Here is a 23561-nt window from a genome sequence, read left to right as displayed (position 1 = left end):
TGAGCGCCGGCGCCGAGCCACGACCTTCCAAGGCTGCCGGCCGGGCTCCAGCTCCCACACTCCAGCCGCTGTCGCCACAAAAGAAAAAAAAACTACGACGCGTCTCATATTTACACTACTGGCCACTGAAATTGCTACGCCAAGAAGGATGTAGATGATAAACGGGTATTCTTTGGACAAATATATTATACTAGAACTGACATGTGATAATATTTTCATGCAATTTGGGTGCATAGACCCTGAGAAATCAGTACTCAGAACAACCACCTCTGGCCGTAATAACGGTCTTGATGCGCCTAGGCATTGACTCAGAGCTTGGATGGCGTGTACAGATACAGCTGCCCATGCAGCTTCAACACGATACCACAGTTCATCAAGAGTAGTGACTGGTGTCTTGTGGCGAGTCAGTTGGTCGGACACCGTTGACCAGACGTTTTCAGTTGCTGAGACATCTGGATGCTATGCTGGCCAGGGCAGCAGTCGAACATTTTCTGTATCCAGAAAGGCCCGTGCAGGACCTGCAACATTCGGTAGTGCATTATCCTGCTGAAATGTAGGGTTTCGCAGGGATCGAATGAAGGGTAGAGCCACGAGTCGTAACACATCTGAAATGTAACGTCCACTGTTCAAAGTGCCGTCAATGCGAACAAGAAGTGATCGAGACGTGTAACAAATGGCACCCTATACCATCACACCGGGTGATACGCCAGTATATCGATGACGAATACATTCTCCCAATGTGCGTTCACCGCGAGGTCGCCACACACGAATGCGACCAACATGATGGTGTAAACAGAACCTGGATTCGTCCGAAAAAATGACGTTTTGCCATTCGTGCAGCCAGGTCCGTCGCCGCGGTGGTCTCGCGGTTCTAGGTGCGCACTCCGGAACCGTGCGACTGCTACGGTCGCAGGTTCGAATCCTGCCTCGGGCATGGATGTGTGTGATGTCCTTAGGTTAGTTAGGTTTAAGTAGTTCTAAGTTCTAGGGGACTGATGACCTCAGATGTTAAGTCCCATAGTGCTCAGAGCCATTTGAAGCATCTGAACCAGGTTCGTCGTCGAGTACACCATCGCAGGCGCTCCTGTCTGTGATTGTAGCGTCAAGGGTAACCGGAGCCACGGTCTCCGAGCTGATAGTCCATGCTCGTGCAAACGTTGTCGAACTGTTCCTGCAAATGGTTGTTGTCTTGCAAACGTCTCCATCTGTTGGCTCGGGGATCGAGGCGTGGCTCCACGATCCGTTACAGCCATGCGGATAAGATGCCTGTCATCTCGAGTGCTAGTTATAGGAGGCCGTTGGGATCCAGCACGGCGGTCCGTATTACCCTCCTGAACCCACCGATTCCATATTCTGCTAACAGTCATCGGATCTCGACCAACGCTAGCGGCAATGTCGCGATACGATAAACCGCAATCGCGATAGGCTACAATCCGACCTTTATCAGTCGGAAACGTGATGGTACGCATTTTTCCTCCTTACGTGAGGCATCACACAACGTTTCACCAGGCATCGTCGGTCAACTGGTGTTTGTGTATGAGAAATCGGTTGGAAACTTTCCTCATGTCAGCACGTTGTTTTGTCGCCACCGGCTCCAGCCTTGTGTGAATGCTCTGAAAAGCTAATCATTTGCATATCACAGCATCTTCTTCCTGTCAGTTAAATTTCGCGTATGTATCACGTCATCTTCGTGGTGTAGCAATGTTTAATGGCAATTGGTGTAGTAGTAAAAACTGAAGCGGGGAAAGAAATACAACAAGAGAAGCAAAAACGGTCCAGTACACATTATGACCACCTACCTACTACCGATATGAACCCGTCCAGGCGATAGCATGCGCCACCTGGGGAGAAGTGCGTGCTAATCAGACATATATCATTGACGTCGGTTTGCAGTACAGTTTTGGAGCTTATACTGTATTCAAACATTATGAATCACCTCGAAGGGAACGATCTATTAATACGCAATTAGCATGGTTTCAGAAAACATCGTTCTTTTGCAACGCAGCTAGCTCTTAATTCGCACCAAGTAATGGCCGCTATCGACAGGGGATCTCAAGTTGATTCCGTATTTCTAGATTTCCGGAAAGCTTTTGACACCGTTCCTCACAACCGACTTCCAATCAAGCTGCGGAGCTATGGGGTATCGTCTCAGTTGTGCGACTGGATTCGTGATTTCCTGTCAGGAAGGTCGCAGTTCGTAGTAATTGACGGCAAATCATCGAGTAAAACTGAAGTGATATCAGGTGTTCCCCAGGGAAGCGTCCTGGGACCTCTGCTGTTCCTGATCTATATAAATGACCTGGGTGACAATCTGAGCAGTTCTCTTAGACTGTTCGCAGATGATGCTGTAATTTACCGTCTAGTAAGGTCATCCGAAGACCAGTATCAGTTGCAAAGCGATTTAGAAAAGATTGCTGTATGGTGTGTCAGGTGGCAGTTGACACTAAATAACGAAAAGTGTGAGATGATCCACATGAGTTCCAAAAGAAATCCGTTGGAATTCGATTACTCGATAAATAGTACAATTCTCAAGGCTGTCAATTCAACTAAGTACCTGCGTGTTAAAATTACGAACAACTTCAGTTGGAAGGACCACATAGATAATACTGTCGGGAAGGCGAGCCAAAGGTTGCGTTTCATTGGCAGGACACTTAGAAGATGCAACAAGTCCACTAAAGAGACAGCTTACACTACACTCGTTCGTCCTCTGTTAGAATATTGCTGCGCGGTGTGGGATCCTTACCAGGTGGGATTGACGGAGGACATCGAAAGGGTGCAAAAAAGGGCAGCTCGTTTTGTATTATCACGTTATAGGGGAGAGAGTGTGGCAGATATGATACACGAGTTGGGATGGAAGTCATTACAGCATAGACGTTTTTCGTCGCGGCGAGACCTTTTTACGAAATTTCAGTCACCAACTTTCTCTTCCGAATGCGAAAATATTTTGTTGAGCCCAACCTACATAGGTAGGAATGATCATCAAAATAAAATAAGAGAAATCAGAGCTCGAACAGAAAGGTTTAGGTGTTCGTTTTTCCCGCTCGCTGTTCGGGAGTGGAATAGTAGAGAGATAGTATGATTGTGGTTCGAGGAACCCTCTGCCAAGCACTTAAATGTGAATTGCAGAGTAGTCATGTAGATGTAGATGTAGGGCAGATTCTGATGCCCCGGAGGTTCGGCACGAGCATTTCGAAAACTGCGCGACTTGTCCGGTGTTGGAGGAATTCTGTGCTGAGTGTCTGCAACAGGTGGCGAAACCAAGGCGCCACCACGCCCAGACGTCTTTGCTTTGGATAGCTAGCCCACATTACATACACTATGTGATCAAAAGTTTCCGGACATCTGGCTGAAAATGACTTACAAGTTCGCAGCGTCCTCCAGCGGTAATGCAGGAATTCAGTACGGTGTTGGCCCACTCATAGGCTTGATGACAGCTTCCACTCGTTCTGTCAGATGCTGGAGGTTTCTTTGGGAGTGCTGCACTCAGGAGGGGTATCGATGTCAGTCGGTGAGGCCTGGCTCGAATTCGGCGTTCTAAGACATCCCAGACGTGTTCTAATGGTTTCAGGTCAGGACTCTGTGCGGGCCAGACCATTACAGGGATGTTATTGTCGTGTAACCAGTCCGCCACAGGCCGTGCATTATGAACAAGTGCTCGATCGTGTTGAAAGATGCAATCGCCATTCCCGAATTGCTATTCAACGGTAAGAAGCAAGAAGGTGCTTAAAACATCAATGTAGGCCTGTGCTGTGATAGTGCGATGCAAAACAACAATGGGTGCAAGTCCCCTCCATGAAAAACACGACCACACCATAACACCACCGCCTCCCAATTTTACTGTTGGCACTACACACGCTGGCAGATGACGTTCACCGGGCATTCGCCACACCCACACCCTCCCATCGGATCGCCTCATTACGTACCGCGATTCGTCACTCCACACAACATTCTTCTACTGTTCAATCGTCCAATGTTTACGCTGCTTAGGCCGAGCGAGTTGTCGTTTGGCTTATGAGCTGCCGCTCGACCTTGAAATCCTAGTTTTCTCACCTCCCGCGGAACTGTCCGAGTACTTGCAGTGGATCCTGATGCAGTTAGGAATTCCTTTGTGATGGCCTGGATAGATGTCTGCCTATTACACATTACGAACCTCTTCAACTCTCGTCCGTCTCTGTCAGTCAGCACACGAGATCAGTCTGTACGCTTTTGTGCTGTAGGTGTCCCTTCGTGTTTCCATTTCGCTATCACATCGCAAACAGTGGACCTAGGGATGTTTAGGAGTGTGGAAACATCGCGTACAGACGTATGACGCAAGTGACACCCAGTCACCTGACCACGTTCGAAGCACGTGAGTTCCGGGGAGTGCCCCATTCCGCTCCCTCACGATGTCTAATGAGTACTGACGTTGCTGCTGTGGAGTACCTGGCAGTATGTGGCAGCACACTGCACCTTATATGAAAAACGTATGTTTTTCGGGGTGTCCGGATACTTTTGATCACACAGTGTATGTCGGACGTCGCAAGCTGGACAAGCTAGTAAAACAGGAGACATTGCGAACTGTGGAGGAACTAACATCAGACGTTAATGTTGGGCAAAGTACAAGTGTGTCGGAATACACAGTGCGCCGAACTCTCCTAACGATGGGCCTCCACAGCCGACGACCCGTGTGTGTGCCAGTGCTAACACCACGACATCGATATATACGACTGAAATGGACACGTGACCAGCGCCACTGGACGCTGGCGCAGTGGCAGCGCGTTGCACGGTCTGATGAAACCCGATACCTTCTTCATCATGCCGATGGCAATGAGTGCTGCAACTAATTAATCTCATCCCCAACAGCTCCATGCCTGTAGAAGCAATATGGGTCAACACATTTCTTTTCATTCTTATGTGCACGTCCTGTGTCCTTATTTCCATTTCTCACCCTTCCTCAAAGTGTGTGGCCAAGTGTGAATGATTTGAATGCAGCAGCAGAGGAACCAGAGAAGTGGTGGGTTTCTTAATCTTCTACCAACCTTAACGGTGTCGGTGGAAGGCAGAGACCAGGAATAGCAGGGCTCGGCCAAAGGTGAGCAAAGCTAAAACGTTTAGGTAGCAGAGGTTGGTCACGGGGCTCCCCCACCACCTCGGACGGTTACAGGTGGAGTTGTTCTGAAGGCACGTAAGCGACCAGACGTTCGCTCAGAACGACTGTATCGAATAAGGAACAAAAAAAAAAATGGTTCAAGTGGCTCTGAGTACTATGGGACGTAACATCTATGGTCATCAGTCCCCTAGAACTACTTAAACCTAACTGACCTAAGGACATCACACAACACCCAGCCATCACGAGGCAGAGAAAATACCTGACCCCGCCGGGAATCGAACCCGGGAACCCGGGCGTGGGAAGCGAGAACGCTACCGCACGACCACGAGATGCGGGCGAATAAGGAACAGAAGGTATTTGAATATGTTAATAATAATTTGTTAATCTCAACCATTTCTTTTCCTAGCTAATTTTTTAATTACCATTTAGGTTCTGGTTACAATTTTCAGTTAATCAGTGTCATATTTGTGTGATTTCCGTTATGCGCGACCACGCGGTCTATAGATTCAAAGCGCTGCCCAAGCCTTAAAAGTTACTGCTTGCCATATTATTTTATTTGTGTGAGACATTTTAAATTATCAATAAAACTGTACTGAGCGTATATTTGGCGAGACGAATCGATTTGATTACAAGCGCTTCACGCAGAGATATGCAGCCATCAAAATTCTGCTCGATGCCAGCCACGAGGTGCATACAATTCTTCCCACTAATAACTCCTGTCGACATTTTGTCTGCCGTGTGAATTAGTGCACGTGAATGTCTGTTTTACAAACTTGACCAGTGACCACGTACACCCCACATCTTCCCACCCGACAAGACTCTATAGACAAAGGCCAACGTGGCCATAGGATCGTATATTAATGCACCAGGAATGTTTTGTCCATCTATTAAATACAAAAAGATTACTGTTAACACGCGAAATATTAGTCACAAATAAATTTTTTTTCATTTGAAGCTATTTTCGTAATCGTCAATTTATTTTCAATACATCTGAAAATAGTGTCACATTTGTAGTATTGATGATTACGCTCCTAAAATCCAAACTGCTTGGCTCAAGTTTAGCTAACAGCACGTAGCTTTCTCTGACTGCCTCATAGAATACCGTTGCGTTATCCGTTGCGACCTTAATAAATTCAGTCAGTGAAGCAATTGCTGCTAAAATTTGGACGGGCCTAAATCTATTTCTAATAACGGGGAAAACTATTCAGAGAAGGTTACGTCGCCAAAGAAAAATAAGAGCGAATGTGGACAGGATATGCCATCATAGCAGGCTGGAACAAAAAGATATAGTAATAATCAAAAGAAGCTCCTGCTAGCGAAAGTAAGTTCAAAATGTTCAAATGGGTGTGAAATCTTATGGGACCTAACTGCTAAGGTCATCAGACCGTAATCTTACACAGTACTTAACCTAAATTATCCGAAGGACAAACACACACACCCATGCCCGAGGGAAGACTCCAACCTCCGCCGGGAGTATCCGCACAGTACATGACTGTAGCGCCTGAGACCGCTCGGCATATCTCGCGCGGCGAAAGTAAGTAACCCAATGGTGAGTTGGAGGGTAATCAGAATCCATAGGAGAGACAGGGAAACTGTCTTAGGATCATTGGATCATTTAGGTGTCTCTTTGTGAAATCAATTTTGCCATGATCAGATTTTTTGACAGGCGTGGGTTGTCCATGAAGAAGTGGATCGTCTTAGTTTATATTGCAGTATCATATGGCATAATGAAGTTGGCAAATAAAAAAAAAATTCGCCTCTACTGTCTACCGAGAATCGAAACTTCGACCTGCTACATGTTAACTCAAAACGCTATAACGCTATCCACTGCACCAACTCGACAACACTACAGCTGTACGCTGACAGAAGGTAGTTACTGCACGTGTGATTATATGGTTCACAGATTGCCAGTCTTTAACGTCCATTTACTGACGGAAATATGCGCAGGACGAAGTTTTGGGGCAGTCATTTTCGTGTCGCTAGTGTGTGAGAAATCGCGCTGATAACTCCGGTTGCGCGATTTTTTCTTCATCCTGTATACACCCTGTCCAGTTACATTAATGTGAAACTTCCTGGCAGATTACAACTGTGTGCCGGACCGAGACTCGAACTCGGGATCTTTGCCTTTCGCGGGCAAATGCTCTACTGACTAAGCTACCTAAGCACGACTCACGCCCCGTCCTCACAGCTTTAATTCCGCCAGTAATTCTACATTAATGTGGCCGGCCGGTGTGGCCAAGAGGTTCTAGGCGCTTCAGTTTGGAACCGCGTGACCGCTACGATCGCAGGTCCGAATCCTGCCTCGGGCATGGATGTGTGTGATGTCCTTAGGTTAGTTAGGTTTAAGTAGTTCTAAGTCCTACGGGACTGATGACCTCAGATGTTAAGTCCCATAGAGTGCTCAGGGCCATCTGAGCCATTTTTCCATTAAAGTGACCACTCGCCAAAAACCTGAACAACCACCTCTTGCTGCGAGGACGGCTGCGAAACGTGCTGGAATATAGTCAGTCAGGTTCTGGAAGGTATCGACAGGTATCTGGAGCTTTGCCGACTCCAGTGGCGTGGACAACTGCGCTGGGTTTGTCGGTTGAGGATTCATGGCGTGAAAGACCGATCGGAGCGGTCCCACTGATTCTCGATTGTGTTTACATCCTAGGGATTTGACGGCCAGGGAAGTGTGGTTGCATCTTCGAGCCACACATGTGGCATGTTGCATTGGCAGATGCCATCGTGCCAAGAAAAAACAAACTGCATGTAGAGGCAGACAGGGTCCTAAACGATAGATGAATACTTGTGTTAATCCATTGTGCCTTGCAAAATGACAAGATCACCCATAGAATGCCTTCAGCCCGGATGCTTCTGACGATTTTGGAGAGTGTTTTCTTCGTTTCATGCTGTACACGCCAACGGCCATCTGTCCGATGGAGCATAAAACGCGATTCATCGGAAAAGGTCACCTGTCGCCACTCATTGGACCTCTATTGCGATACTGGCTTGCAAATTCCAGCCTTCATCGCCAAGGAGCAGCAACCAGCATGGACGCTGAGCCGTGCTGGCCCCTGCTTATGAGTTGGCTTAAACCTTGACTGTAACTCTGAATTCGGTTTCCCGCGATTCTACATCTACATCTACATTCATACTCCGCAAGCTACCCAACGGTGTGTGGCGGAGGGCACTTTACGTGCTACTGTCTTTACCTCCCTTTCCTATTTCAGTCGCGTATGGTTCGCGGGAAGAACGACTGCCGGAAAGCCTCCGTGCGCGCTCGAATCTCTCTAATTTTACATTCGTGATCTCCTCGGGAGGTATAAGTTGGGGGAAGCAATGTGTTCGATTCCAGAAACGCTCCCTCTCGAAACTTGCACAGCAAGCTACACTGCAATGCTCTTGCAGAGTCTGCCACTCTAGTTTGCTAAACATCTCCGTAACGCTATCACGCTTACCAAATAACCCTATGATGATACGCTTTGCTCTTCTTTGGATCTTCTCTATCTCCTCTGTCAAACCGATCTGGTACGGATCCCACACTGATGAGCAATACTCAAGCGTTGGCTGAACGAGTGTTTTGTAAGCCACACCCTTTGTAGATGGACTACATTTTCTAAGGACTCTCCCAAGGAATCTCAACCTGATACCCGCCTCACCAACAATTAATTTTATATGATCATTCCACTTCAAATCGTTCCGCACGCATACTACCAGATATTTTACAGAAGTAACTGTTACCAGTGTTTGTTCCGCTATCATATAATCATACAATAAAGGATCCTTCTTTCTATGTATTCGCAATACGTTACATTTGTCTATGTTAAGGGTCAGTTTCCACTCCCTGCACCAAGTGCCTATCCGCTGTAGATCTTCCTGCATTTTGCTACAATTTTCTAATGCTGCAACTTCTCTGTATACTACAGCATCATCCGCGAAAATCCGCATGAAACTTCCGACACTATCTACTAGGCCATATATATATATATATATATATATATATATATATATATATATATATTCTGAAAAGCAATGGTCCCATAACACTCCCCTGTGGCACGCCAGAGGTTACTTTAACGTCTGTAGACGTCTCTCCATTAAGAACAACATGCTGTGTTCTGTTTGCTAAAAACTCTTCTATCCAGCCACACAGCTGGTCTGATATTCCGTAGGCTCTTTCTTTGTTTTTCAGGCGACAGTGGGGAAATGTATCGAACGCCTTCCGGAAGTCAAGGAAAATGGCATCTACATGGGAGCCTGTATCTATCGCGGTTATGCCGTGGTTCTTCCTCTTTCTACGTGTGGCAACAGCAGTTTGTAACGATATTCGCACCTTGTACTGTCTTTGGTGTGGTGCTTATAGTTTCCAGCTAGCCAATGTGCGGCAGTCGGTCGGTTGGTGTGGATCAGCCAGGAAATTGCGCAGCGCAGTGGGGCGGGCCCGCTGGCGGTCTCTACGCAGTGTCGGAGTGTCTGGGAGCTGTTCCGATTGCTCCGAGGTTCGTGGCTCACCGACCCAGGACATCAAAGTTGAGTGGTGATTTAATTACCGAAGCCAGTATGTTCACATTGTGCCGCTGGTTTTCATGGTTGGCTGTTGGGGGTATTCTCGTGGGCAACAGCGAGTGTTCGAGTTGACTAAAGTTTGGCGAGCAACCGGTGGAGTTTAACTGTATTGTGGTTATTTGAAGTCCAAGTGCACCAGTGGCATTTTCTGCCTTGTGGCCGTTAGCGTTCCGGTTACCTTCCCTGGCCACTGACGTAAAATTTAGGCAGTGTCCTTTCCTCACGTTGTTGTCATTGTCCAACACGTGTGTGTGGTTTTGACAGATTACGCATACTTGGTTGTGGGCGGCTACACCTTTTACGTTTTGGCTTTGGAGTTCCTTGTGTACTGGTCGCGTGGAAAACAAGTCGTCTTCTCGGTGGGTCCAATGACTGTCTCTTGGTTGCCTTGTCGGTGCATCGGATATAGTTGGGCCGACTACATGTCTCCCCTAAGCGAACGTTAACACTTCAAGTGCAGAGTGACTCCCGGAAACTTCTGAGCGCCGCTGGCTGTACTGCCTTTTCTTATTGGTGTTTGATTGTGTATTTTAATGGCTCAGAGCCGTTGGTTTGAATTTGTATGGTTTTAGTTCGGTATTAAATAATGGGCCTTCAGTCGCTTTAAATTTCCTTACTTATCAAGTCTTTCATTGTTTGGGCCTTCAGCCGGAATTAAAATATTTTTTGGATAAAGCTTTGGACCTTCTGCCTTTTGAAAATTTGTTGTAGATGTATTTTTCAATATTGGGCCTTCAGCCACTTTAAAATTTAAATTCCTATCTTGATTGTTTGGGCCTTCAGTCTGTGTAAAATATTGTTTAAAGATAAAGCTTCGGGCCTTCTGCCTACGAAAATTATTTTGGTTGTTTCAAGCAATACGCCTTTAGCTGTTTTTAAATTAAAGTTCTTGTCTTTCGAGTATCAGACTGTTTGGGGCCTTCAGCCTAATTGAAGATAAGACCTTCTGCCTTATTTTTTTTAATTCATTTTACCTGCAGTCTTAAATCATGGGCCTTCACTCGTCTTTCACTTAAACTTGTTTGCTTTTCAAGCGCTAGATTTGTTGGGCCTTCAGCCAAATCATAGAACTTACTTACGTGAGGCTTTCTGCCTTCTAAATATTCTGAGTCTGAATTTTAAGTTAATGGCTTTAAGTGGTTTTGTCCTTAAGACATAAGATAGTGTGGCCTATTCAGCCGATAACTACGTTCAAAAATTGTTGCTGTATTGTTTGGATAACTAAATAAAGTTATATGCAACTGACGGCCCCCTTTTGGCCCCTTTCCACAATTCCAACTACCTGTTCTGCCCTGCGGATTTAAGCAGGGTATTTCAGGCGCGTGAACCAGGCACCATCAACGTCCGGTGCACAGTGGTTGAAGAGACACTGTTGGTAGCCGCTTGGTTCATCTCGGCGGTCAGTTGCTCAACCGTTGCATATCTGTTCCTCCGTACACAACCCCGCAGCCATCGTTCACCCGTTTCATGCATGGCCTGTGTGCACCATTGTTGCCTTGCCGCCAGTGTTGAATAGTGCTATTTTGCCAGGCATAGTATACTTTAACCACGCGAAAAGATCACAAACTTAGCCATATGTTCAAAAAAAATTGTGTGAAATCTTATGGGACTTTACTGCTAAGGTCGTCAGTCCCTAAGCTTACACACTACTTAACCGAAATTACTCTAAGGACGAACACACACACCCATGCCCGAGGGAGGAGTGAAACCTCCGCCGGGACCAGCCGCACAGTCCAGGACTGCAGCGCCTAGACCGCTCGGCTAATCCCGCGCGGCACTTAGCCATTTCCGAAACGCTTCCACCAGTGGACCAATAATCATGCCCTTTTGGACGTCAGGATAGATCACTGCATTACTGCATTACGAATGCACTGCACTGATTTCCACATTCCCCATTACATGCTTGATATACACTCCATGCTAGTGCTGTCACAAACCATCTGTGCCACCTGTGAGTGATTATTGCGCGTTGACGTCGAACATAGGCGGCACTTATATGTCGAATATAGGCAGCGGTCTCATATATATAAGCTGCCCCTACCGATAAGTTTTATGCAACCCGTAATGCCATCAGAAATCACCCAAGAAATTTTCATATACATTTACATTTACGTGATTACTCTGCTATTCACAATAAGGTGCTTGGCAGAGGGTTCAGTGAACCACCTTCAAGCTGTCTCTCTACCTTTCCACTCTCGAACGGCGCGCGGGAAAAACGAGCACTTAAAGTTTTCTCTGCGACCCCTGATTTACCTTATTTTATCGTGATGGTCATTTCCCTCTACATAGGTGGGTGCCAACACAATGTTTTCGCAATCGGAGGAGCAAACTGGTGATTGAAATTTCATGAGTAGATCCCATCGCAACGAAAAACGCCTTTGTTTTAATGATCGCCACTCTAGTTTACGTACCATGTCTGTGTCACTATCTCCTCTATTTCGCGATAATACGAAACGAGCTCCCCTTCTTTGTACTTTTTTTATGTCATTCGTCAGTCCCATCTGATGCGGATCCCACACCGCACAGCAAGACTCCAGAATAGGGCGGACAAGCGTGGTGTAAGCAGTCTCTTTAGTAGACCTGTTGCACCTTCTAAGTGTTCTGCCAACTCATCGCAGTCTTAGCTTTGCTTTACCCACAATCTATGTGATCGTTACAATTTAGGATATTTGTAATTGTAGTCCCTGAGTATTTAGTTGAATTTACAGTCTTCAGATTTGTATGACTTATCGCATAATCGAAATTTAGCTGATTTCTTTTAGTACCGATGTGAATAACTTCACACTTTTCTTTATTCAGGGTCAATCGCCACTTTTCGCACCACACATATATCGTACCTAAATCATTTTGCAAGTCGTTTTGATCATCTGATGACTTTACAAGACAGTAAATGACAGCATCATCTGCAAACAATCTGAGACGGCTACTCAGATTGTCTCCTATGTCGTTAATACAGATCAGGAACAATTGAGGGTCTATAATACTTCCTTGGAGAACGCCGGATATTACTTCTGTTTTACTAGATGACATTCTGTCTATTACTACGAACTGAGAGCAGAGTCTCTCTGGGTTTTCTGCTAGTTTTCGAGACAGAGTTTCGTTTTGAAATTATTGAAAGCATTTCGCATTGAATTACGCGCTATATTTCGAACTTCGGCAAAACTTTGCCAGGTTTGGTGATTTTTCGTTAATTTTAAATTTGGCATGCTATTTTCGCTGCTTCTGCAATAGCAATCTAACACGTCTTGCTTGCTGGTACGTGGAAACGGTTAAAACCCCAGAAAAGATGAACATGATCTTTTTGTCGTAAATTTAATGTAGTAAAATCAAATGAACAGTAAAATTTTGTGGTCGGTTTCACCGGAAGCCTCCGTTCTCGAGGTATTCAAGAAAAACACATCTTAAGGTCACTTTTGTAGGTTTTACTTGACTAATTCTAAAACTGCGGCCTCTAGCGAAAACTTATCCCAGTACAAAATGTAAACATATTAAATTTTCTAGAAAAATTTCCCAATCGTTTCTCTGTATGATTAGCAATTTTCACATAGCGAGGGAGAGAATATGAGAGTCTTACGCATGGTATTTGAAGGCGTTGTGGGTTGCATAAAACTCACGGGTAGTGGTAGGTGAATCACATCCAATATCAAGGTGCCGGGTCGCATCTTCTCTGCTGGTGTAGCAGGTATTTGTAATTTCTATGTTGCAAAGTGTAACTGGTACCAGCCAATAAAAATGCTGCACATCATGTCTTTCTTGCCCAACGCAGCTTGTTTCGTATTACAAAGAAACTTATGTCTAAAGTGGAATGTTACGTGCCCGTTGGATAGAGTGGTACTACATTAGTGTACTGCGATATTCGTGTTATCCCTGGTGGTAGAGGCCAGCACAGGCTAGGGGAGTGATGTGGTTGCCGCAGTACTGGTTGTCCTTTGTGGTTTACTGCCCCAGTTGATACGTATGGATAAAACGAATATCGCACTAATTTGGGCCCGCTCTACCGACTGAGCAAATAAAATTCCGCTTTAAAAATAGCTCTGTTTATAATGGAAAACAAGCCGAAGCTTTCCGTCGACACTGGCTCTAGCTACACACTGCAAAAACGAAACTCAAAATATCTGCAGGAACACCAGTCAGAGTGGTTGCGGCGACTCCAGTTGTGCATTGCACGGGATGGACAACAAGTAGAACATGTGTTGTAGCAGTCGGTATGAAGGTAATTTCCCAACACTGGACATAAATAACCTCTAAACTGTGCAAGATAGACAAAAACAAATTACACCACTCAGTTCCAGAGCTCAAGCGAGTGTTATTTCATGGGTGATAAACCGCACTTCCCATTTTAAAAAAAAGTCCTTGAATCCAAAACGGCGGATTTCAAGATGGCGGCCATGAATGACGTTCACTCCAAAAGTTGCGGCCCCACGTCAAACCTATGACCCCATCATCACATTTCAATTTTCCCTTTAATCTTCTAAATTATGAAGGTGTCCAAGGACTTTTGACTCACCCTGATACATACAGGTTGATCAAAAAGTCAGTATAAATTTGAAAACTTAATAAACCACATAATAATGTAGATAGATGTAAAAAGTGACACACATGCTTGGAATGACATGGAGTTTTATTAGAACAACAACAAAAAAAAGTTCACAAAATGTCCGACAGATGGTGCTGGACAGCAAAACTGCTACCGTGACGGGTGACAGGTACGCCGATATGTTACAGAATCGCATCATCTCCAGCCTGGCTGGTAAACACCTGCTGGAACGAACGATGTTTATGGAGTATGGCGCTCCACCCCGTATTGCTAGACGCGTGAAAGATCTCTTGCGCGCGTCGTTTGGTGATGATCGTGTGCTCAGCCGCCACTTTCGTCATGCTTGGCCTCCCAGGTCCCCAGACCTCAGTCCGTGCGGTTATTGGCTTTGGGGTTACCTGACATGCTCTACAGTGCTGTTCACAACATTATTCCTCGACTACAGCTATTGTTGAGGAATGATGGTGGACATATTTAGCATTTCCTGTGAAGAACATCATCTTTGCTTTGTGTTACTTTGTTACGCTAATTATTGCTATTCTGATCAGATGAAGCGCAAACTGTCAGAAATTTTTAGAACTTTTGTATTTTTTTGGTTCTAATAAAACGCCATGTCATTCCAAGCACGTGTGTTAATTTGTACCTCTCTATCTACATTATTTCGTGATTTATGCAGTTTTGAAATTTATTATATATATACGGCTGATCAAAAAGTCAGTATAAATTTGAAAACTGAATACATCACGGAGTAATGTAGATAGAGAGGTATCCAAGTTTCACTTCCATACATGGTTGCACTCCATACAAATACTTTTATAAACGACTTCCTCACACTAAAATCTATACTCGATGTAAACAAATTTCTCTTTTTCAGAAACGCTTTCCTTGCCATTGCCGGTCTATATTTTATATCCTCTCTACTTCGACCATCATCAGTTATTTTGCTCCCCAAATAGCAAAACTCATTTACTGCTTTAAGCGTCTCATTTTCTGACCTAATTCCCGCAGCATCACCCGATTTAATTCGATTACATTCCATTACCCTCGTTTTGCCTTTCTCCTGATAACGGCATCCTCTTGAGTAGTCCCCGCCCGGAGATCCGAATGGGGGACTATTTTACCTCCGTAATATTTTACCCAAGAGGACGCCATCATCATTTAACTTTACAGTAAAGCTGCATGCCCTCGGGAAAAATTACGGCCGTAGTTTCCCCTTGCTTTCAGCCGTTCGCAGTACCAGCACAGCAAGGCCGTTTTGGTTATTGTTACAAGGCCAGATCAGTCAATCATCCAGACTGTTGCCCTTGCAACTACTGAAAAGGCTGCTGCCCCTCTTCAGGAACCACACGTTTGTCTGCCCTCTCAACAGATACCCCTCCGTTGTGGTTGCACCTACGATACGGCCATCTGTATCGCTGAGGCACGCAAGCCTCCCCACCAACGTCGAGGTCCATGGTTCACGGAGGGGGGGGGGGGGGGGACATACACACATTTCTATAATTTGTATAGTCGACTACGCAGCAGAAGGTTCGCTGCGAAGCTCTTACACCCCTTTCTTCTAATCTCGATGTCTCCCCATGCCTGGGGAAACGTTGTTGTGATACCTCTTGTAAGGAGGAGAAATGCGTACCATCACGTTTCCGACGTTGATAAAGGTCGTATTGTAGCCTATCGCGATTGCGGTTTATCGTATCGCGACATTGCAGCTCGCTTTGGTCGAGATCCAATGACTGTTAGCAGAGTATGGAATCGGTGGGTTCAGGAGGGTAATACGGAACGCCGTGTTGCATTCCAACGGCCTCGTATCACTAGCAGTCGAGATGACAGGCATCTTATCCACATCGCTGTAACGGATCGTGCAGCCACGTCTCGATCCCTGAGTCAACAGATGAGGACGTTTGCAAGACAACAACCACCCGCACGAACAGTTCGACGACGTTTGCAGCAGCTGCTGTACCCTACACGCTGCATCCCAGACAGGAGCGCCTGCGATGGTGTACTCGACGACGAACCTGGTTGCACGAATGGCTAAACGTCATTTTTTCGGATGAATTCAGGTTCTGTTTACAGCATCATGATGGTCGCATCCGTGTTTCGCGACATTGGAAGCGTGTATTCGTCATCGCCATACTGGCGTATCACCCGGCGTGATGGTATGGGGTGCCATTGGTTACACGTCTCGGTTACCTCTTGTTCGCATTGACGGCACTTTGAACAGTGGACGTTACATTTCAGATGTGTTACGGCCCGTGGCTCTACCCTTCATTCGATCCCTGCGAAACCCTACATTTCAGCAAGATAATGCACGACCGCATGTTGCATGTCTGTGCGGGCCTTTCTGGATACAGAAAATGTTCGACTGCTGCCCCGGCCAGCACATTCCCCAGATCTCTCACCTACTGTAAACGTCTGGTCAATGGTGGCCGAACAACTGACTCGTCACAATACGCCAGTCACTACTCTTGATGAACTGTGGTATCGTGTTGAAGCTGCATGGGCAGCTGTACCTGTACACGCCATCCAAGCTATGTTTGACTCAATGCCCAGGCGTATCAAGGCCGTATGACCAGAAGCGGTTATCTGGGTACTGATTTCTCAGGATCTATGCACACAAATTGCGTGTAAATGTAATCACATGTCAGTTCTAGAAGAATATATTTGTCCTTTGGATACCCGTTTATCATCTGCATTTCTTCTTGGCGTAGCAATTTTAATGGCCAGTAGTGTATTATGTGGCAATGCCATCATGCTGCCTTACGTTGAAAGCTACAATCTCGCAGATGGAAAAAATAAATAGTAATCCACATTTACGTAATCCAAGGCGGTTAAGCTGAAGAAAAGCAACGGAACACGTTAGAAGTACAGTTAGCTTAACTGAGACGTGTTTCTTGCTTCAAAACAAAGACAGTCGTAGAACTAGTTTCCACTACAAAGACAGTGCGAAAACCTCTCGCTGTGACCGTAACAGACGGTGGTTTTTCTTTAAGAAATGCATGTACTGCTGTGAAATACATTCTCGCTGGTAAGTTTCCGCCAAGTTTCTCCTCTACGAAACTTCGCTGTACTGCTGCCTCAATCTCTTCATCGGTCTACAAAAGGTTTCTGATGCTAATTGCTTCAACAATCAGAAAGTCTGCCCTAGTGAATGCGACAAATAGCTTGTGTTGTTATTTGGCTCTTAGGAAGACCTTCGGCACAAAGGGTATTGTGAAAACGGGCTACGTACTTCCTTCTAAGCGTTGTTTGCTGTGTTTATGATTTATTGATTAACATATCCGTCACAGTATCTGTAATATGTCTGTGTCGATTGTGAGGTGGCCAGTAAATACAAACAGACATTTACCAAAGATAACATACTGTAAATTTATTTACAGTATGTACACTTGATAATCGAGATATGCATATCTTTGACGTGCTGTGGGTCCTCCTCAGATGCTGAATTATACAGTGTGATTCAGGAAGAAACGTAAATATTTTAATATGTTCAAAATGATTCAAATGGCTCTGAGCACTATGGGACTTAATATCCGAGGTCATCAGTCCCCTAGAACGTAGAACTACTTAAACCTAACTAACCTAAGGACATCACACACATCCGTGCCCGAGGCAGGATTCGAACCTGCGACGGCAGCGGTCGCGCGGTTCCAGACTGAAGCGCCTAGAACCGCTCGGCCACTCCGGCCGCCTTTTAATATGTTGTTCCACAAGTAAAACTAACGAAAAAAGTTCATATAAACATAAGTCCACAAGTGCTTACTTACGGAGTTACGACTAATAAAAGATTTTGTCTCAAATTTCGCAACTTCGCTAATATGAAACCACCGCAAAACTGTTAAAGTAAAGCAGGATTTCCATTTATTTTGTAGTTATTGATCTGGTGAATCGAATAAAACATGTCTCAGGCGTGTATTTGCACTAATTTTCGAGAATATCCAGAGGAGAAAAGAAGTAATTACGTAAAATTCTTAATTTATCATCTACTTGGCCCTACTTTTATTCTTTTTTTTTTTTTTTTTTTAACTCCAGCCGGCTGACATGGCCGAACGCTTCTAGGCGATAAAGTCTGGAACCGCGCGACTGTTACGGTCACAGGTTCGAATCCTGCCTCGGGCATGGATGTGTGTGATGTCCTTAGGTTAGTTAGGTTTAAGTAGTTCTAAGTTCTAGAGTACTGATGACCTTAGAAGTTAAGTCCCATATTGCTCACAGCAATTTGAACCATTTTTTAAATTCCCGACAACTGCACGAAGTTTTCAACAGAGGTTGTGGAGAATTTAATTTCAGATAAATGATGGTAGTAAACACCATATCGGCGTATTCCTCTGTCGTAAATTTGAAAGGCATCTTTATTTCATAAATAATCTACAAACTACAACAGTTACTATGTTGTTTCACTTAAATACACTTGTTGTTATGTTCTTTCACTGAACAATACAGAAAAGTAACTTGTTTCAAGGTTAGAAAACAAATAACTCACTAAAGGTTGCCAACAATGACATAAACGTTTCTACAGTCTTAATGAGGTTGGGTTGTTTGGGGAAGGAGACCGGACAGCGAGGTCTTCGGTCTCGTCGGATTAGGGAAGGGTGGGGAAGGAAGTCGGCCGTGCCCTTTCAGAGGAACCATCCCGGCATTTGCCTGGAGCGATTTAGGGAAATCACGGAAAACCTAAATCAGGATGGCCGGACGCGGGATTGAACCGTCGTCCTCCCGTATGTGAGTCCAGTGTCTAACCACTACGACAGTCTTAATGGAAAGTAAACAAATTTACTTCTACAATAACCTTTGCTTCTCTGGATGTTCTGGAAAAGTACTGCAGATACACGTCGGCGACATATTTTCCTAGCTTCGCCAGACCAATAACAACAAGATAAATGAGGCATGGGGTAATGAGATCTACATTTTTTCTTTCTTTGCTACTAACGCTGTTCGCAACACATCCGTCAGACAGTATCCACATATGCTGCCAAACTTACCTACAAAATGTGTATGACACATTTCTTAGGAGGAAAGAGGAGATGGACAGAGAGAACCAAGAGGAGGAGCTGGACAGTGAGAGGGAGGAATAGGAGATGGATACAGAAAGGAATGAGAAAGAGGTGGAGGGCAGCAGGAGGTGGATAAAGAGAGGGGAAGTAGCAGATGAACAGAGAGAGCGAGAGGAAGGCATGGACAGAGGACGGGGGTGGAGTAGGTGGAGAGAGAGAAAGAGAGAGGGGAAAGAAAAGGTGAACTAACAGAACTCAAATCAGTACACACCAGGAAAACGCCGGGTACTCAGGTAACCATAAATAATGCATAAACCTCCGATTCCTTAAAATAGTCGAACTCCCAAGTATAAAACAGCTTAAAATATCTGATTACTATAAAAATGCGTCAATGTGTTAAATATTTCCCTTTAAGCACGTAAGTGGGAAAAAGGTTAGAAAAGATTTGAAATTATGCTTGAAATTTTTAAGTCGCATTATGAAACACTGGGTGAATGTATTGCGTGCAGTGCGTTTTAAGGAAAAGCTTGTTTTGACGAATCCCAATGCTTATGACATCGTATCTTCTGAATTACACTGAAGCGCCAAAGAAACTGTTATAGGCGTGCATATTCTAATACAGAGATAATGTAAACATGCAGAATACTGTGCTGCGGTTGGCAACGCTTACGTAAGACAACAAGTGTCTGGTACAGTTGTTAGATTGGATACTGCTCCTACAATGGCACGTTATCAAGATTTAAGTGAGTCTCAAAGTGGTGTTACAGTCGGCGCACGAGCGATGGCACACAGCAACTCCGAGGTAGTGGTGAAGTGGGGATTTCCCCGTACGACTATTTCAGGAATGTATGGTGAATATCACGTATGGAGAATGCCACGGGCATGGAAGTGTGTGAATGCTGTGGTTGTTGCCGGCGGGGATAGTTCTCCTGATGCAACCTTGTGCCCGTCGTCCGTTGCCTTTTGCCTTTCCGTAAGTAAACATCACGTCGATAAGCTCTACATTCGAGTACGGAACCATTGTGTACAACGCTGTATCACATCAACTACAAGGTGACTCAGCAAGAGAAGTGAATCGGACACATTACCAGTTACTATGGCAGGAGAAACGCTAGGGCATGACGTATGAAGGAGAGTAGCACCCGCTAGGAGGAATCCATGCATGCTGTAACTGTGGCTGCACTGTACAGACCGCAATATGTGTAACGAAGTATGATTGAATAAATGGTCTCCAGCATGGAAACCATGCATTTCTAGACCTACGTGGATTAGACCTTTCTTCTTGCGTATCCTCTCATTGATTAGTCCCTATAGTTAGTACACGGCGGAAAAAATCACCCTCTACAGGGTGGTCCATTGATAGTGACGGGGACAAATATCTCACGAAAGAAGCATCAATCGAAAAAACTGCAAAGAACGAAACTCGTCTAGCTTGAAGGGGGGAACTACACTCCTGGAAATTGAAATAAGAACACCATCAATTCATTGTCCCAGGAAGGGGAAAATTTATTGACACATTCCTGGGGTCAGATACATCACATGATCACACTGACAGAACCACAGGCACATAGACACAGGCAACAGAGCATGCACGATGTCGGCACTAGTACAGTGTATATCCACCTTTCGCAGCACTGCAGGCTGCAATTCTCCCATGGAGACGATCGTAGAGATGCTGGATGTAGTCCTGTGGAACGGCTTGCCATGCCATTTCCATCTGGCGCCTCAGTTGGACCAGCGTTCGTGTGGGACGTGCAGACCGCGTGAGACGACGCTTCATCCAGTCCCAAACATGCTCAATGGGGGACAGATACGGAGATCTTGCTGGCCAGGGTAGTTGACTTACACCTTCTAGAGCACGTTGGGTGGCACGGGATACATGCGGACGTGCATTGTCCTGTTGGAACAGCAAGTTACCTTGCCGGTCTAGGAATGGTAGAACGATGGGTTCGATGACGCTTTGGATGTACCGTGCACTATTCAGTGTCCCTTCGACGATCACCAGAGGTGTACAGCCAGTGTAGGAGATCGCTCCCCACACCATGATGCCGGGTGTTGGTCCTGTGTGCCTCGGTCGTATGCAGTCCTGATTGTTGCGCTCACCTGCACGGCGCCAAACACGCATACGACCATCATTGGCACCAAGGCAGAAGCGACTCTCATCGCTGAAGACGACACGTCTCCATTCATCACTCCATTCACGCCTGTCGCGACGCCACTGGAGGCGGGCTGCACGATGTTGGGGCATGAGCGGAAGACGGCCTAACGGTGTGTGGGACCGTAGCCCAGCTTCATGGAGACGGTTGCGAATGGTCCTCGCCGATACCCCAGGAGCAACAGTGTCCCTAATTTGCTGGGAAGTGGCGGTGCGGTCCCCTACGGCACTGCGTAGGATCCTACGGTCTTGGCGTGCATCCGTGCGTCGCTGCGGTCCGGTCCCAGGTCGACGGGCACGTGCACCTTCCGCCGACCACTGGCGACAACATCGATGTACTGTGGAGACCTCACGCCCCACGTGTTGAGCAATTCGGCGGTACGTCCACCCGGCCTCCCGCATGCCCACTATACGCCCTCGCTCAAAGTCCGTCAACTGCACATACGGTTCACATCCACGCTGTCGCGGCATGCTACCAGTGTTAAAGACTGCGATGGAGCTCCGTATGCCACGGCAAACTGGCTGACACTGACGGTGGGCGGTGCACAAATGCTGCGCAGCTAGCGCCATTCGACGGCCAACACTGCGGTTCCTGGTGTGTCCGCTGTGCCGTGCGTGTGATCATTGCTTGTACAGTCCTCTCGCAGTGCCCGGTGCAAGTATGGTGGGTCTGACACACCGGTGTCAATGTGTTCTTTTTTCCATTTCCAGGAGTGTAGTTGGCGCTATGGTTGGCCCGCTAGATGGCGCTGCCATACGTCAAACGTACATCAACTGGGTTTTTTTTTTTAAGGAATCCTCATTTTTATTACAGATTTGTGTAGTACGTAAAGAAATATGAATCTTTTTGTTGGACCGCTTTTTTCGCTTTGTGATAGATGGTGCTGTAATAATCACAAACGTATAAGTACGTGGGATCACGTAACATTCCGCCAGTGCTGACGGTATTTGCTTCGTGGTAGATTACCCGTGTTAAAATGGAGCGTTTACCAGTTGCTGAAAACGTCGATATCGTGTTGATGTATGGCTATGGTGATCGAAATGCCCAACGGGCGTGTGCAGTCTATGCTGCTCGGTATCCTGGACGACGTGATCCAAGAGTCCGGAACGTTCGCCGGTTAGTTACGTTATTTAAGGAAACAGGAAGGGTTCAGCCACACGTGAAACGTCAACCTCGACCTGCAACAAATGATGATTCCCAAGTAGGTGTTTTACCTGTTGTCGCTGCTAATCCGCACATCAGTAGCAGACAAATTGTGCGATAATCGGGAATCTCAGAAACGTCAGTGTTGAGAATGGCTACATCAACGTCGACTGCACCCGTACCATAATTTCTATCCACCAGGAATTGCATGGCGACGACTTTGAACGTCGTGTACAGTTCTGCCACTGGACACAAGAGAAATTACGGGACGGTGACAGATTTTTTGCACGCGTTCTATTTAGCGATGAAGCGTCATTCACCAACCGGCATAATATGCTGCGACAAGTGGAACACCAGCGACCTTGGCGGGTTAATGTATGGTGCTGTATGATGGGAGGAAGGATAATTGGTCCCCATTTTATCGATGGCAGTCAAAATGGTGCAATGTATGGTGATTCCCTACGTAATGTTCTACCGATGTTACTACAAAATGTTTCACTGGCAAAGTGGCGATGTACTTCCACCGTGATGGATGTCCGGCACATGGCTCGCGTGCGGTTGAAGCGCGGTATTTAATAGTATATTTCATGACAGGCCGTTAGGCCGTCGAAGCACCGTACCGTGGCCCGCACATTCACCGCATCTGACGTCCCCGGATTTCTTTCTGTGGGGAAAGTTGAAGGATATTTGCCATCGTGATCCACCGACAACGCCTGAGCAGATGCATCAGAGCATTCTCAATGCGCGTGCGAACATGTGTCAGCGCATTGTCAATGCATGTACGAACATTACGGAAGGCGACCTACTCGCTGTTGAGAGGAATGTCGTTACACGTATTGCCAAATGCAATGAGGTTGACGGACATCATTTTGAGCATTTATTGCATTAATGTGGTATTTACAGATAATCACGCTGTAACTGCATGCGTTCTCAGAAATGATAACTTGACAAAGGTACATATATCACATTGGAACAACCGAAATAAAATGTTCAAACGTACCTACGTTGTGTATTTTAATTTAAAAAACCTACCTGTTACCAACTGTTCGTCTAAAGTTGTGAGCGAAATGTTTGTGGCTATAACAGCGCCATATATC

Source organism: Schistocerca gregaria, chromosome 10 (assembly GCF_023897955.1).
Source record: "Schistocerca gregaria isolate iqSchGreg1 chromosome 10, iqSchGreg1.2, whole genome shotgun sequence".
NCBI classification, from domain to species: Eukaryota; Metazoa; Arthropoda; class Insecta; order Orthoptera; family Acrididae; genus Schistocerca; species Schistocerca gregaria.
This window is presented reverse-complemented; position numbering follows the sequence as displayed.